We start from the raw sequence: 15,373 nt of genomic DNA, 5'->3' as shown, positions 1-15,373 counted from the left end.
AGTATGAGTTACTGAGGTATGCTCACCTTCCCTGGATGTAGTACAGCATGAGACAGGGGTTTACCCTAACAAAAACATAGAAGACACCAGTGGTATCTTCTTTATGCTCACCATATCCTGTGCAGTGGAGTGAATACAATTCATAAAGCAATGAATTCGAACACATGGAATAGTGTCTGAGTGCACCCCTTGCCTGGATACCATACAGTATGAGGAAGGGGATTCAACCAACATAAAATAGTCTCTACTAATACATTATCTCCAAATACTGATACAGCTGTATCAAAGAAATAGAACACACATAGTTGTCAATCACAGATAATGAAGGAAATAAAACCTAGGAGATTATTCAATCAGAAACAGATAGCATCTTCAGATTGCATCTCCAGAAGTGGATTTGGTATATCGATTTAGAGCCTTCTTACTGGTTTTAATAACATTGTAATTTGTAAATTTCCTTTTTTTTTATATATACATGTATTCAAATGTTGAAAAATAAAGTGTGAAAAGGGCTAGGCTAGTTTAAGCCATGCTAGAGAGGGATGTATGAGATTATACAAGGCATTGACAGGATTATTTATTCATTTTACAATGCAATATGTACAGTATAGCAGCGGTACCCAAACCTTTCCGTTCCGAGGACCACCAAATCACTGTCAACAGCTCTCGAGGACCACCAAATCACTGTCAACAGCTCTCGAGGACCACCAAATCACTGTCAACAGCTCTCAAGGACCACCAAAACACTGTCAACAGCTCTCGAGGACCACCAAATCACTGTCAACAGCTCTCGAGGACCCCCAAATCACTGTCAACAGCTCGAGGACCACCAAATCACTGTCAACAGCTCATGAGGACCACAAAATCAGTGTCAACAGCTCTCGAGGACCACCAAATCACTGTCAACAGCTCTCGACGACCACCAAATCACGGTCAACAGCTCTCGACGACCACCAAATCACTGTCAACATCTCACGAGGACCCCCAAATTACTGTCAACATCTCTCGAGGACCACCAAATCACTGTCAACAACTCTCGAGGACCCCCAAATCACTGTCAACAGCTCTCAAGGACCACCAAATCACTGTCAACAGCTCTCGAGGACCCCCAAATCACTGTCAACAGCTCTCGAGGACCACCAAATCACTGTCAACAGCTCTCGAGGACCACCAAATCACTGTCAACATCTCTCGACGACCACCAAATCACTGTCAACATCTCACGAGGACCCCCAAATTACTGCCAACATCTCTCGAGGACCACCAAATCACTGTCAACAACTCTCGAGGACCCCCAAATCACTGTCAACAGCTCTCAAGGACCACCAAATCACTGTCAACAGCTCTCGAGGACCCCCAAATACTGTCAACAGCTCTCGAGGACCACCAAATCACTGTCAACAGCTCTCGAGGACCCCCAAAACACTGTCAACAGCTCTCGAGGACCACCAAATCCCTGTCAACATCTCTCGAGGACCACGAAATCACAGTCAACAGCTCTCGAGGACCCCCAAATCACTGTCATCAGCTCTCGAGGACCACCATTTGTAGTCACAGAATTTTTTTTTCATAAAATATCTTGGCAGTTAAATTAAGTACATTTTATCTGTGAATGTAATATATTACCGGGCTATTATTATTATAAACAACTTTTGTATTGTGAAAAGTAATGTAAAATTGCTTGTTATTCCATAAAGACTCCCAACTGTTATTATTTTTGGGAATACAATTTTTTTCATGGATCAACTGCAGTACCGCAGACCACAGGTTGGAAACAATTGCAGTAAAGCATATATTTTGAGTGTAAAATGTGCCTGTATAGTTTTCTAAAGAGTTTTCGTGAATGTACGTATCAAGGTATTGAATAAAGGTGGTTAGTGTTAATTTTGAGCACATCACTTTACCTTTCAAAAATCTCATTCTTTACTGAAAGTTTGACATACAGTACAGTACACAGTACTACAGGTATCCCCATTAACAAGTATGGCCCAGCCAAAATACATTGAGCATGTCATCTACATCGTTGCCACAACAACATAATGGTTTCAAACGGACAAAAACTGTAATGCCGTATTGCAATTGCAATGCAAGTTCACTGAGAAATATGTCACCATTGCACCATGCATGTCTTTTTTCCCTACTTTAAAGCGCTTTCAGATTCTTTATGTAATGAAAAAGCGCTATAAAAGCATCAATTAAATGACCACTTTTATCTTATGTATCATTATACTAGTTTGGCACAGATCACAATGTATCATAGACATATTACAAAAAAAGGCAACCTACAATAACATTCTGTGGAAAGTTCAGTTTGTGGTGAAATACAGTATATCACTGACATATTTTCTTGTGTTGCTTTAAATTCCGTTCCGGATTGAAACTCTTCCCACAGTTAGAGCAGAGGTAAGGTTTCTCTCCGGTGTGCAGTCGAATGTGTGTTCTTAAATGTCCCGGCTAAAAGAAACTCGTCGCAGTAAGTGCATGTGTGATGTCTCTCCCCCTTGTGAAATAGCAGGAGCATTCTGAGACCCTGAGGGTGACGGTATCCCTTCCTCACATTCAGAGGATTTATGCGGTTTCTCGGCTGTGTGAATGAGCATGTGAGGCCGAAAAGTCTTTGCGATGTCGAACGTTTCACCACACTCCTTACAAGAGAATGACCTGTGCCTTTTAACATATGAACCTTCAAGGAGCCCCTGTGTAAATGTTCTACCGCACTTTTTGCAAGAAAACAATGCCTCCCCTGTGTGAGTGTGGAGGTGTACAGTCAAATCTCCGACCTGTTTGAATTTTTTTACCACACTCCGCTGAAGTGTGCGACTTAACATGAACTTGTTAATGACTGGCCAGCAAAGTGAGGTTAAGAACGGTTTTTTCCACCATCCTCACAGAAGCGGGACTTTTCTGGTTTGAGCTTGTGTGTGTGTATCGGTCCCTCTGAAGACCCTGCAGAAAACCAAAGCTCTTACCACACTCTTCACAAGAATGGGGTTTGATACCGGCACGGTTTGACGGACGCTCTTGCAATATGGACAGTCATGTGCCTTTTTAAGAATTTCCTGTCGCGCTCGCTGCAACCGGGATTTTTCTCGCTGTGCCTCGTCATGTGCTTCCGTAGGCACTGTGCATATTGGAGGTGCTTGTCCCATTTTGTGCAACAGTTTGTTCTGTCGGCATCATGAATTGTTAGGTGCTTCTTTAAGCGTGTTTTAGTACGCTTAAAGCGGGATGCAGGCTCTCCTGAGGGTGGTGCGGTCTGCACAACGCATCACCGGGGAAAACTACCTGCCCTCCATGACACCTACAGCACCCGATGTCACAGGAAGACAAAAAAGATCATCAAGGACAACAACCACCCGAGCCACTGCCTGTTCACCCCGCTGTCATCCAGAAGGCGAGGTCAGTACAGGTGCATCAAAGCTGGGGCCGAGAGACTGAAAAACAGCTTCTATCTCAAGGCCATCAGACTGTTAAACAGCAATCACTAACTCAGAGAGGCTGCTGCCTACATTGAGACCCAATCACTAGTCACTTTAAACAATTTCATTTTAAATAATGCCATTTTAATATTGTTTACATATCTTACATTACTCATATCACATGTATATACTGTATTTTATACCATCTACTGCATCTTGCCTGGATCATTGCAGCTGTGGTGTTCTTTCATCAAGTTCTCCATCTTGATAGATGGAGGGAGGTGCAGCCTAATTTTCTGTCTGGCAAAAAAGGCAAAACTATGTGAATAAAATAGTATAGAATAAGGCATGGCTAATGCAAACAAGCCACCCACTGGGCACACCACTGTAAAGATCATCTGAAAGAGGGGACCAAGATGCAGCGTGGTAAGTGCTCATATTAACTTTAATGAATCACTTTAAATTACACAAGAAAACAAAAGTCAACAGTTCTGCCAGGTGAACACACAAGACAGAAAACAACTACCCACAAAACTCCAAAGGAAAACAAGCTGCCTAAGTATGGCTCCCAATCTGCGACAACAATGTACAGCTGTCCCTGATTGAGAGCCATACCAGGCCAAAACAAAGAAATACCAAAACATAGAAAAAAGGACATAGAATGCCCACCCAAATTACACCCTGACCAAACCTAAATAGAGACATAAAAAGGCTCTCTCAGGTCAGGGCGTGACAACCATGTCATTTCAATGTGGATCATTTGGTCATATTTGTTTGAGACATTGATCAGTGAGATTACAACCTATATTCACCCACTCAAAAAGACAGCCAAAGGATGGTTGAATTTCCAATGTGTTATCACTATGCTTGAATTTCCAATGTGTTATCACTATGCACAGCACAGTTCAAATGGGAATACAATGTCAGGTATTTATATATATATGTGTGTTATTTACAGTGGTGTAAAGTACTTAAGTAGATTAAAAAACACGAGCTGGCGCACACCCAGAAAAATTTTTGTGTGGAGGTGCTGAGTAACGGAAAATAAACGATAAACTATCAAAATAAAGTCGCACACTCCATATATAAACTCCCAGTAATTTATTGGGTATTAACCAACGTTTCGGCATCACTGTGCCTTCTTCAGGGTAAGTTTCTAAAATCCTCCTATGGAAGAGATACATAGATGATGTCTTTGTGCTCTGGGAAGGAAGTCAGCAGGAACTAAATGAATTCCAAACTCTACTAAACGAGAGCTCTGAATACCTCAAATTCACCATGCAGACTGATGAGAGAAAAATAAACTACCTGGACTTATGGATCATCAAAGAGAATGATGCATTACACACAGACTTATACACAAAGCCCACAGACCGCAATACCTTGCTATGTGTGAATAGTATGCATCCCCTTCCCCTCAAGAATGGTCTACCATACAGTCAGTTATGCAGGGTTAAACAAATCTGTGGCCACCAGACAGATTTTGACAGCAATGCTAAAAAAATTACAGATAAATTCAAAATGAGAGGCTACAAGGACAAAACTCTTGATGAGGCAATGATGAAAATATCTCAAAAACCAAGAGAGGAATTACTAAAAACTCAACCAAAGAAGAAAAACAACACAACCATCTTTTGCACTAAGTACACCAAGGGTTCGGAGAAAATGAAAGCAATCCTGAAAAAGGCCTGGCATATTCTGCAATTAGACAACAACATAAAACGCACACCTCTTCAAGAAACCCCCACTGGTGGTCTATAAGCGTGGTTGCAATATTGGAGATAGCTTGGTGAGATCTGACATGCCCCCTGAGCTCACTCAGACACTCTTGACACCTATCCCAAATTGGAACTACAGATGTGGCTCATGAGCACAGTGCAATAGCACTATAAAAACATCCTTCTTCAGACACCCACATACAGGTCGAAAAATCCCTGTTAGGGGCATCATCCCATGCAAGACCACGAGAGTAATCTATCTCATCACCTGTTCATGTGGAAAAGCCTACGTAGAACAAACAAAAAGACAATTAAAACATAGCTGAACACCGCAGCTCAATCAGGTGTAAGAACATTGACTATCCAGTAGCAGCTCACTTTGTTGAAGCTAACCATCCAATCTCCTCCCTCAAATACACAGGCATTGAGCATGTTACTCTACCAAGGAGAGGAGGTAACATCAAGATCCTACTACTACAAAGGGAGGCTTACTGGATATCCTATCTAAAAACATTGACCCCTAGTGGTCTGAATATTGACTTTGATCTCAGGCCCGTCTTATGAACAATTCTATCTTTTATGAACAAGTCTTATAAATTGATATATTCTTTCTACAGCTTATTAGCCTACACCTAATATGTTCCCCCTGTTGATGATGCTCATTATACATTAAGGTTGAACCAAAAGATTACATGTACAAATATTAAATGACATATGAAACAATTAAATATGTGAAATTGAATTAAACAATAATGTATGTGGATGCTAATATGATGTACTACATTCAATTATGTTTCTATATGATAACAATAGCCTAATATATTAATATTCCATAAATGCTTGTTTTTTTTAACAGTTTCACTAATTAATTCATTCTAATTAACTTAATCATTATGACACACCCCTCACTATTGTCATTGGTTGCACTAATTGCACTATTTGTCTACATAACCTGGTTAAAGTATTCATGACATTACCCTGAAGAAGGCACAGTGATGCTGAAACGTTGGTTAATACCCAATACATTCCTGGGAGTTTATATATGGAGTGTGCGACTTTCTTTATTTTGATATAAAGTATTTAAGTAAAAATACTGTATCTGTACTTTACTTTACTATTTATGTTTTTGACATGTTTTACTTTTACTTAACGACATTCCTAAAGAATATGATGTACTTTTTACTCCATACATTTTCGCTGACAACCAAAAAAGTAGTCATTACATTTTGAATGCTTAGCAGGACAGAAAATGGTCCAATACCCATACTTATCAAGAGAACATCCCTGGTCATCCCTACTGCCTCTGATCTGGCGGACTCACTAATCACTAAACACAAATGCTTTGTTTTTAAATGATGTCTGAGTGTGACCCTGGCTATCTGGTTTGCTTAATTTAAGGAATTTTACATTCATACTTTTAATACTTAAGTATATTTTAGCAGCAACATTTACTTTCGAATTTCGACAATATTTAAAACCAAATAAGTATATTTAAAACCAAATACTTTTAGACTTTTACTCAAGTAGTATTTTATTGGCTGACTTTCACTTTTACTTGAGTCATTTTCTACTAAGGTAACTTTACTTTTACTCAAGTATGACAATTCAGTACTTTTTCCACCACTGGTTATTTACGTTTTAGTCATTTAGCATACGGTCACACTGGTCACCCGTGGGAATCGCACCCACAACCCTGGCGACTAAACCACACTGCTTCATCAAATAGCAGAACCAAATTACCTGGTTTGAAGTTGAGATTACATTAAAAGTACATGCTGCAAGTGATCAATGCCGTTCGAGATTCTACAGACTACAGCAATTGTGAATATCTCCACAGATCCGCCACAACCTACAGTATGCATGCTATCTTGAACATGCACGCTTTATATGATTAACGTTACATACGAATAAATGTATAGTTACAGTAACCTCAAAATGTGGCCATGGATCTGTTACTTATTTTAAGGTTGAATAAATATTGTTACATTAGTTTGTAAGATAGCCTTAACTTTAGGCTATTTACTGTATTACAAAGGTAATATTGAATTGTGTTTAGTTGACAACGCAACCAAATATCAACATTTAAAGGATATATTTACTGCTTGGATAGTTCAATCTAAGACACTGGCTTAATTCCATTCTTTAACTTGTATTTTTGGTTGAGTTGGAGACGTGAAGCCAACATCTAATTTATTAACATGTTTTGTCGACAAATTAACAGGCTATTTATTGTATTTCAAAAATGATATTGAAATGTGTTTGGTCGACAACATCAATTTAGGCATCAGGCATGTCACTTCCCCCATTGGCTGACGGTGCTAATACCGAATGGGACCAAACTATTGTGGGTTTAGCGTTGACTCAAAACGAATGCACGACAAAAAAACACACACAACTACTATTATAGTATAGATGTAAAAATACCTGTAGCTATGTTCCTATTTGGACATAATCAAAAACATCGACACCACAGCGTTTCTCGTTCTAAGAGGATGCTATACTAAATAGATAATTGTGATTTTCAGATTTATTTGAGTACTGGGAATTTATTTGCCGTGCATATATGCTGATGAATTGAATATGAAACTAAAGTCGTGAATGTTTTTCAAAGGCGTCTGTGTGGCATCAGCTGGGAATGTTCCACACAGATGTTCAATGAGCGATCGAGTTCTACGAAACTCACTAGGCCTACTCTCATTTTAATAAATTCAAAACCACTACTGTAATGAAAATAAAAGCCAATAAACTGAATAATTACTGTCAAACTATTATTTTTATTCAATTGTTAAATTAGGCCTATTGTATTTAATTTTACATTTCATGTCTATTCAAGTGGTTTTGACAAACTTTTAGGATGTGGACGGCTACTATGTCATAATGTACATGATGTCATAATGAAGCATTATTTTGTTAAACTAAGACAATCCATAGACAGGTCATTGACGCTCTTCCTGAACTGAGGTAGGACCTATAATTTAATGAAATAATCTCAAATACATTACTTTTATCTTATGAGAACTTTATTTGATCAATAACTGTCAGAAAAACTGTTATGTTTTGTGATTTAAAACTAGGTCTTGTGGTCTTGTGTTTCTGTTTTCAAGAATATATTGTTGAAACTTTATAGTCAAATCCTACGTGTGCAAATTATCTGGAAGTCCAAATTGAAGGTAGGCCTTAGTCTGTGAATCTTTCATTTTTATGAATTTATGAACATTTTGGCAGGAATTGGAATGTCCTTTGAAAGTGAAAAAACACTAGTTTATAATAACAACTTTGATCAAATTCTATTGTAATATATGTAATTTGATCTATATTCTTATTCTCAAACATGCTTTTTGTTGTTGTTTGCTACTCCACCGTGACTCTCAGCCATGAAAGACAGAGTGATGTCCAGGACTAAGACACAAGAGACCAGTCAGAACAGTTCTGAGAACAGCCTGACAGACATCCTCAGTGTCCGGAGTGCCAGTGATATTGTCCTACAGCCAATGCCACCAGGGAGAAAGAATAGCCGATCCCACTTCCACAACATGGATGTGACTAAAGAGAGGGCTGACATGGGAAGGCTTCCAATGGCCACTCCACCCGTCAGCCTCCCAATGCTCACTGTGACCTCTCTCACTGTCCAAAGGATCAAAAACTCCCTCAAAGTGCCTCGCATGCCTCGTCTGCAGCTGGAGGGACAGATGGGTAGCAAGCGTCTGGGTCCGGTCAAAACCAAAACCGGAGGGAGCACATTGACCTCCAGCCACAAGCAGGAGCCAGAGGTTAAATCCAGCAGACCACAGACACCAGGAAGCATCCCTAGGGGGCCCAATGTATGTTCCACTGCAGCCAAGGCAGTAGCTCCTTTATCTGGGACTCCATGCAGCCAGTCTGAGGTCAGGATCCAGGCCCATCCTCTCCAGAGGTTTAACATCCAGGACCAAAGGCCCCACTCTCCTCCTGCTCAGGCCAGACGGTCTCTGTTCGACGGCAGCCTCTTGCAGCCGCCATGTTCTCCTGTGGATGTCCTCCAGCCGGAGGTCCAGGCCAGCAGAAGCCTGGCTCGACCCAAGACCGGGATAGCTAGGATAACAAGACATACTGATGGCAGCACTCTGAGGTTCCCTAACCAGACCTTAAAGCTTATAAACTCCATGGATAGGAGGGAGAGCACCAATTCTTTCCCTGTGCTGCCAACCATTGCAGTGTCAGCCTCACCTGCCCAGATGGCCATCCCATTGCCTACCCCAATGATCAGCCAAGTGCCTGACCTTCTGGTGCCTACTCCATCTGCTTCTCCGGTTCCTTCCAGCCGAGTGCCTGCCCCACCTGCCTCCCCAGTGCCAGCCCGGCCTGCCAACACCAGATCACGGCGTGTGTCGAAGACGATCCAACTCTTACAGATCCAGTCTGCTATGATGGACCAGCAGCTACCAGAACAACTGGGTGACAAACAAGTCATATTACCCTCTGAGCCCCTGTCCTTCAATAGCACTGAGAGGATCTTCCTCTGTGGTCCACCTTTAGTCTGCCACCCAGCTAACGTAGGCGGAGATGATGGCTGTCACCCCCTGCCCAGACCTACGCCCAGCCACACAGGTCACACCAACCACTCCACTTTACTGACCAGTAGGAGTGCCGTGCAGGCGGGCGAGAAGTGCCCCTTTAAAATCCTCTTGATCCCATTGGCAGAACAGCCTCCTATCAAGCGGTGGCACATGCCCGCCTCCCGTGCCAAGGCCAAGCGGGAATGGGAGAATAGCCAACGAGGGCGCAGGAAGAGAGTGAAGCCCATTCACTGGGACGTTAACTTTAAGTCTGGGCCTTTCTTCCCAGTGTGTGTCGCTCCATCACTGCCCTCGATCTTGGAGGTGGATGAAGAGCCTCTTTCTGAAGAGATGGAGCAAAGCCAGTAGTAGGGGTCGCACACACACACACACATATTCATTTTTGTAAAAAAACTTTATTTAACAACCTTTATTTAAATAGCGGGTTAGTTAAGAACAAATTCTTATTGACAATGACGGCCTACCCCGCACAAACCCTAACGACACTGGGCCAATTGTGCGCTGCCCTATGGGACCAGTGCCTTAGACCGCTGTGCCAATCGGGAGCCCTATTGAGACCTCATGGCCTCCCATGGACCAGAGAGGATCAGCCAGCATCATCCCAGCGTCATCCTGGTACCTCCACTGCCCTTTCAACCCCAAAGCACAAAGGGCAGGTGACAGAAATGATCCAGCGCCCACCGATCCAGGCTGTTGTGCATGAGCAGCAGCAGCTACTGTCGGAAGTACTGTTGGAACAGACTTTTCCTATGAGACCCAACAGGAGCCACAAGCTGTCAAAGTACTTTCATCCCTGGGGTGTGTAGCTTCTCGAAGAGTGTTCTCTTCCTGAAGATGGACTGCTTCAACCCCTTGGGAGTATCCAGAGTATCTAGTACGCTGGTGTGATGATAGAATATGTCCATCAGTATCAACTAGAGATTAATATTAATACACTTGTTATTCTAGTTAGGCAAATGTTAATTTATCATCAGCATGTTCCAAAGAATTCTGTTTCTATAAAGTTTTATTGCAGTTGAAAATGATCTGTGGTGTGTGTTGTTGGTTTCTTGTGAGCTATGAAGTATACCCTTTTAGTAGAACGATTATTTCTTCATTGGATTTGTTGATTTGTTGACCAAGGAGAAGAGGTAAGTGCTGACCGGACTATTAGAAGTGAAGGTCCGATTCAAATTTGTATTAATCCGAAGGAGGCACATCTGACTCACACCTTAGTGCCATAATTTTTTACATTTTCAATGTATAGCAACACTGACAAATTCTCAGGCGGAACTATTTGTACTACAGCATTGGAAATGAGGATCTATCCAAACACAGTGTTTATGAAATGCGAGAATGCTGAACAACATTTTCTGACCAATAGGCTTGTTTGTCGTAATATTTGGCGAAATTTTTCTTCGCTTGAGTCAAGAGGCCCTGTCTCAACTTGCACATGTAAGGGAAGCAGACAGCTGCAGATTTAATATAACTGCTGGGTTACACAGTAACCAGGTCTCTCTTGCCTAAAGAACCCACTTTTGCTAGAAAGACCTGGATAGTCCCACATAACGCTTATATAATTCTTCCTTTTATACAAATAAAAATGACCCCTTTATCTGGAATAGATGTAGTGTTGCCTTACATTTGTGAAATGTGAATGACATTTGCTTAGCCTTCAAACTGTGCTTCGTTTAAAATACCATTGGTTGGACTGCGAGGCAGTGACTGTATCGTTTTTCTTTTGATCTGAAGCCTGACACTGTTCAACACGTCGTGTGTCATCCTTCTTCTTTTGAATAAAGCTTCCTCTACATGATTTTATTCTAACATCGTCCATGTTTTTTTTTGCAACCCTCAAAAACAAATGTTGATCCCCATGTAATGACACGTGATATTCCACAAGGGGGGCACTAAAGGTCTGTAACAAAAGGAGGTTGAACATTGTACCTTGAACACCATCTGAACTTACACACAGCCTCAACTATTTAAATGACAGAAAATGTCATATCTGCTCTCACACAGTACATTAATAGATGATTATCCCTTGGGTTTTTCACGGTCCATTATAATAAATACTTTTTGGAAACGTATGTATTGTTGTCTAAGGTTCATTCCGAAACGCATTCTCTCCACCAAAGCCCAAAGCTTACTAGCATTATAAAGATATCACTCAAGTTTAAGAGGTGTTACCACATTTTTGTAGAGATTTATATGGGGTCCAGTGCAAAGACTCACATTGCACTGTAAGATCAGTCATGCATGGTACCCAGTTTCTCTCTAGAAACATGCATGAGAAAGCTGTGACTAAGCAGAGAAGTATGTCTGTATCAATTGTTCTAGAAACGGTTCAAGAAAGAAGATCGAGAGATAGAGCAAAGCATAGAAGGATGTTGGGTTACATATGAACACTTTCCATCATACTCTCAGGAAGGTTAGGTTAGTTAGGCTACATGTGATCGTGCGTCACCATAACTGAAACATGGCCTTCTTTCTTTCACGGTTTCACGTCATGGTGCAAGTATTTTCATAAACTGGGAAATATTTGCATGCATTTCAATTTCCCTGGCCGGCAGTGAAGGGGTTAATCAGCTGTGTGCTCTCAGTTTACGCTCACTAGCAGAATCTGTCTGCCACAGCTGCTGCGCTAAGGCTAATCTTCTATCACAGAGAGCGCTGGCAACCAGAGGTGTTTCCAGAGGCCAACAACACAGAGCAGGTTAGAGAAGCTTCAAACCTATCCACAGTCTTGTATTTGTAACCAATTTAGGACTCCTCACAAATATATACCTTTTGAGGACCATGCTTTCCAGACATGGAAGCACAGAAATTACACTCATGAGTTAGAAAAAAATATATATTATGAGGAAATCACGTAAAGTTGCTGACTCCTTGAAAAAAGTTCACTTGTAATTTTACCAACTAATTGAGACCGTACATTGCAAATCAAAGACATACACATGGTTAGCATATGTTTATGCAAGTGTAGCGAAATGCTTGTAAGTTTCTAGTTCCGACCGTGCAGTAATATCAAACAAGTAATCTAACGATTTCAAGACAACTAGCTTATACACAAGTGTAAAGGAATTATTAACAATATGTACATATAAATATAAGGATGAGAGATGGCCGAACAGCATAGGCAAGATGCAGTAGATGGTACTTTTATTAAACCTTTATTTAACCAGGAAGGGCTCATTGAGATTTAATATCTCTTTCAAGAGCGTCCTGGCCAAGATAGGCAGCACCAAGTCATTACAAGAATTACAGACAAAAATGAAAAAACTACAAATAATCTAGTAAAAACCATAGAATTCACAAGAGTATAACAAAATCAAAAACAGCAAATATAGAGTACAGTATATACTTATGAGATGAGTAATGTAGGGTATGTAAACATTATATAAAGTGACATTGTTTAAGTGACTAGTGATACATTTATTACATCACATTTTTAATTATTAAAGTGGCTAGAGGTTTGAGTCAGTATGTTGGCAGCAGCCACTCAATGTTAGTGATGGCTGTTGAACAGTCTGATGGCCTTGAGATAGAAGCTGTTTTTCAGTCTCTCGGTCCCAGCTTTGATGCACCTGTACTGACCTCGCCTTCTGGATGATAGCGGGGTGAACAGGCAGTGGCTCGGGTGGTTGTTGTCCTTGATGATCTTTTTGGCCTTCCTGTGACATCGGGTGGTGTAGTTGACCTGGAGGGCAGGTAGTTTGCCCCCGGTGATGCGTTGTGCAGACCTCACTACCCTCTGGAGAGCCTTAAGGTTGTGGGCAGAGCAGTTGCCGTACCAGGCGGTGATACAGCCCGACAGGATGCTCTCGATTGTGCATCTGTAAAGGCTTGTGAGTGTTTTTGTGACAAGCCAAATTTCTTCAGCCTCCTGAGGTTGAAGAGGCGTTGTTGCGCCTTCTTCACCGTACTGTCTGTGTGGGTGGACCATTTCAGTTTGTGTACGCCAAGGAACTTTCCACCTTCTCCACTACTGTCCCATCGAAGTGGATAGGGGGGTGCTCCCTCTGCTGTTTCCTGAAGTCCACAATCATCTCCTTTGTTTTGTTGACGTTGAGTGTGAGGTTATTTTCCTGACACCACACTCCAAGGGCCCTCACCTCCTCCCTGTAGGCTGTCTCGTCATTGTTGGTAATCAAGCCTACCACTGTAGTGTCATCTGCAAACTTGATGATTGAGTTGGAGGCGTGCATGGCCACGCAGTCATGGGTGAACAGGGAGCACAGGAGAGGGCTGAGAATGCACCCTTGTGGGACCCCAGTGTTGAGGGGTGGAGATGTTGTTTCCTACCCTCACCACCTGGAGTCGGCCCGTCAGAAAGTCCAGGACCCAGTTGCACAGGGTGATGTCGAGACCCAGGGTCTCGAGCTTAATGACGAGTTTGGAGGGTACTATGGTGTTAAATGCTGAGCTGTAAACAATGAACAGTATTCTTACATAGGTATTCCTCTTGTCCAGATGAGTTAGGGCAGTGTGATTGCGATTGCGTTGTCTGTGGACCTATTGGGGCAGTAAGCAAATTGGAGTGGGTCTAGGGTGTCAGGTAGGGTGGAGGTGATATGATCCTTGACTAGTCTCTCAAAGCACTTCATGATGACGGAAGTGAGTGCTACGGGGCGATATTCGTTTAGCTTTGTTCCATTAGCTTTCTTGGGAACAGGAACAATGGTGGCCCTCTTGAAGCATGTGGGAACAGCAGACTGGGATAAGGATTGATTGAATATGTCCGTAAACACACCAGCCAGCTGGTCTGCGCATGCTCTGAGGACCCGGCTAGGGATGCTGTCTGGGTCGGCAGCCTTGCGAGGGTTAACACGTTTAAATGTTTTACTCATGTTGGCTGCGGTGAAGGACATCCCGCAGGTTTTGGTAGCGGCCCGTGTCAGTGGCACTGTATTGTCCTCAAAGCAAGCAAAGAAGTTGTTTAGTTTGTCTGGGAGCAAGACGTCAGTGTCCGCGACGGGGCTGGTTTTCTTTTTATAATCCGTGATTGACTGTAGACCCTGCCACATAGGTATCATGTCTGAGCCGTTGAATTGCGACTCTACTTTGTCTCTATACTGACGCTTAGCTTGTTTGATTGCCTTGCGGAGGGAATAGCTACACTGTTTGTATTCGGTCATGTTTCCGGTTGCCTTGCCATGATTAAAAGCAGTGGTTCGCGCTTTCAGTTTTGCACGAATGCTGCCATCAATCCACGGTTTCTGGTTGGGGAAGGTTTTAATAGTCACCGTGGGTACAACATCACCGATGTACTTGCTAATAAACTCTCTCACCGAATCAGCATATACATCAATGTTGTTGTCTGAGGCTATCCGGAACATATCCCAGTCCATGTGATCGAAGCAATCCTGAAGCGTGGAATCAGATTGGTTGTACCAACGTTGAACAGACCTGAGCACGGGCGTTTCCTGTTTTAGTTTCTGTCTATAGGCTGGGAGCAACAAAATCGAGTCATGGTCAGATTTGCCGAAAGGAGGGCGATGGAGGGCTTTGTATGGGTCGCGGAAGTTAGAGTAGCAATGATCCAGAATTTTGACAGCCAGGGTCGCGCATTTGATATGCTGATAAAATTTAGGGAGCTTGTTTTCAGATTAGCCTTGTTAAAATCCCCAGCTACAATAAATGCAGCCTCATGATATGTGGTTTCCAGTTAACATAATCAAATCAAATCAAATTTATTGAT

Source organism: Salmo trutta, chromosome 17 (genome assembly GCF_901001165.1).
Source record: "Salmo trutta chromosome 17, fSalTru1.1, whole genome shotgun sequence".
NCBI lineage: Eukaryota > Metazoa > Chordata > Actinopteri > Salmoniformes > Salmonidae > Salmo > Salmo trutta.
The sequence above is the reverse complement of the archived record's forward strand: the minus strand, read 5'-3'. Positions refer to the sequence as shown.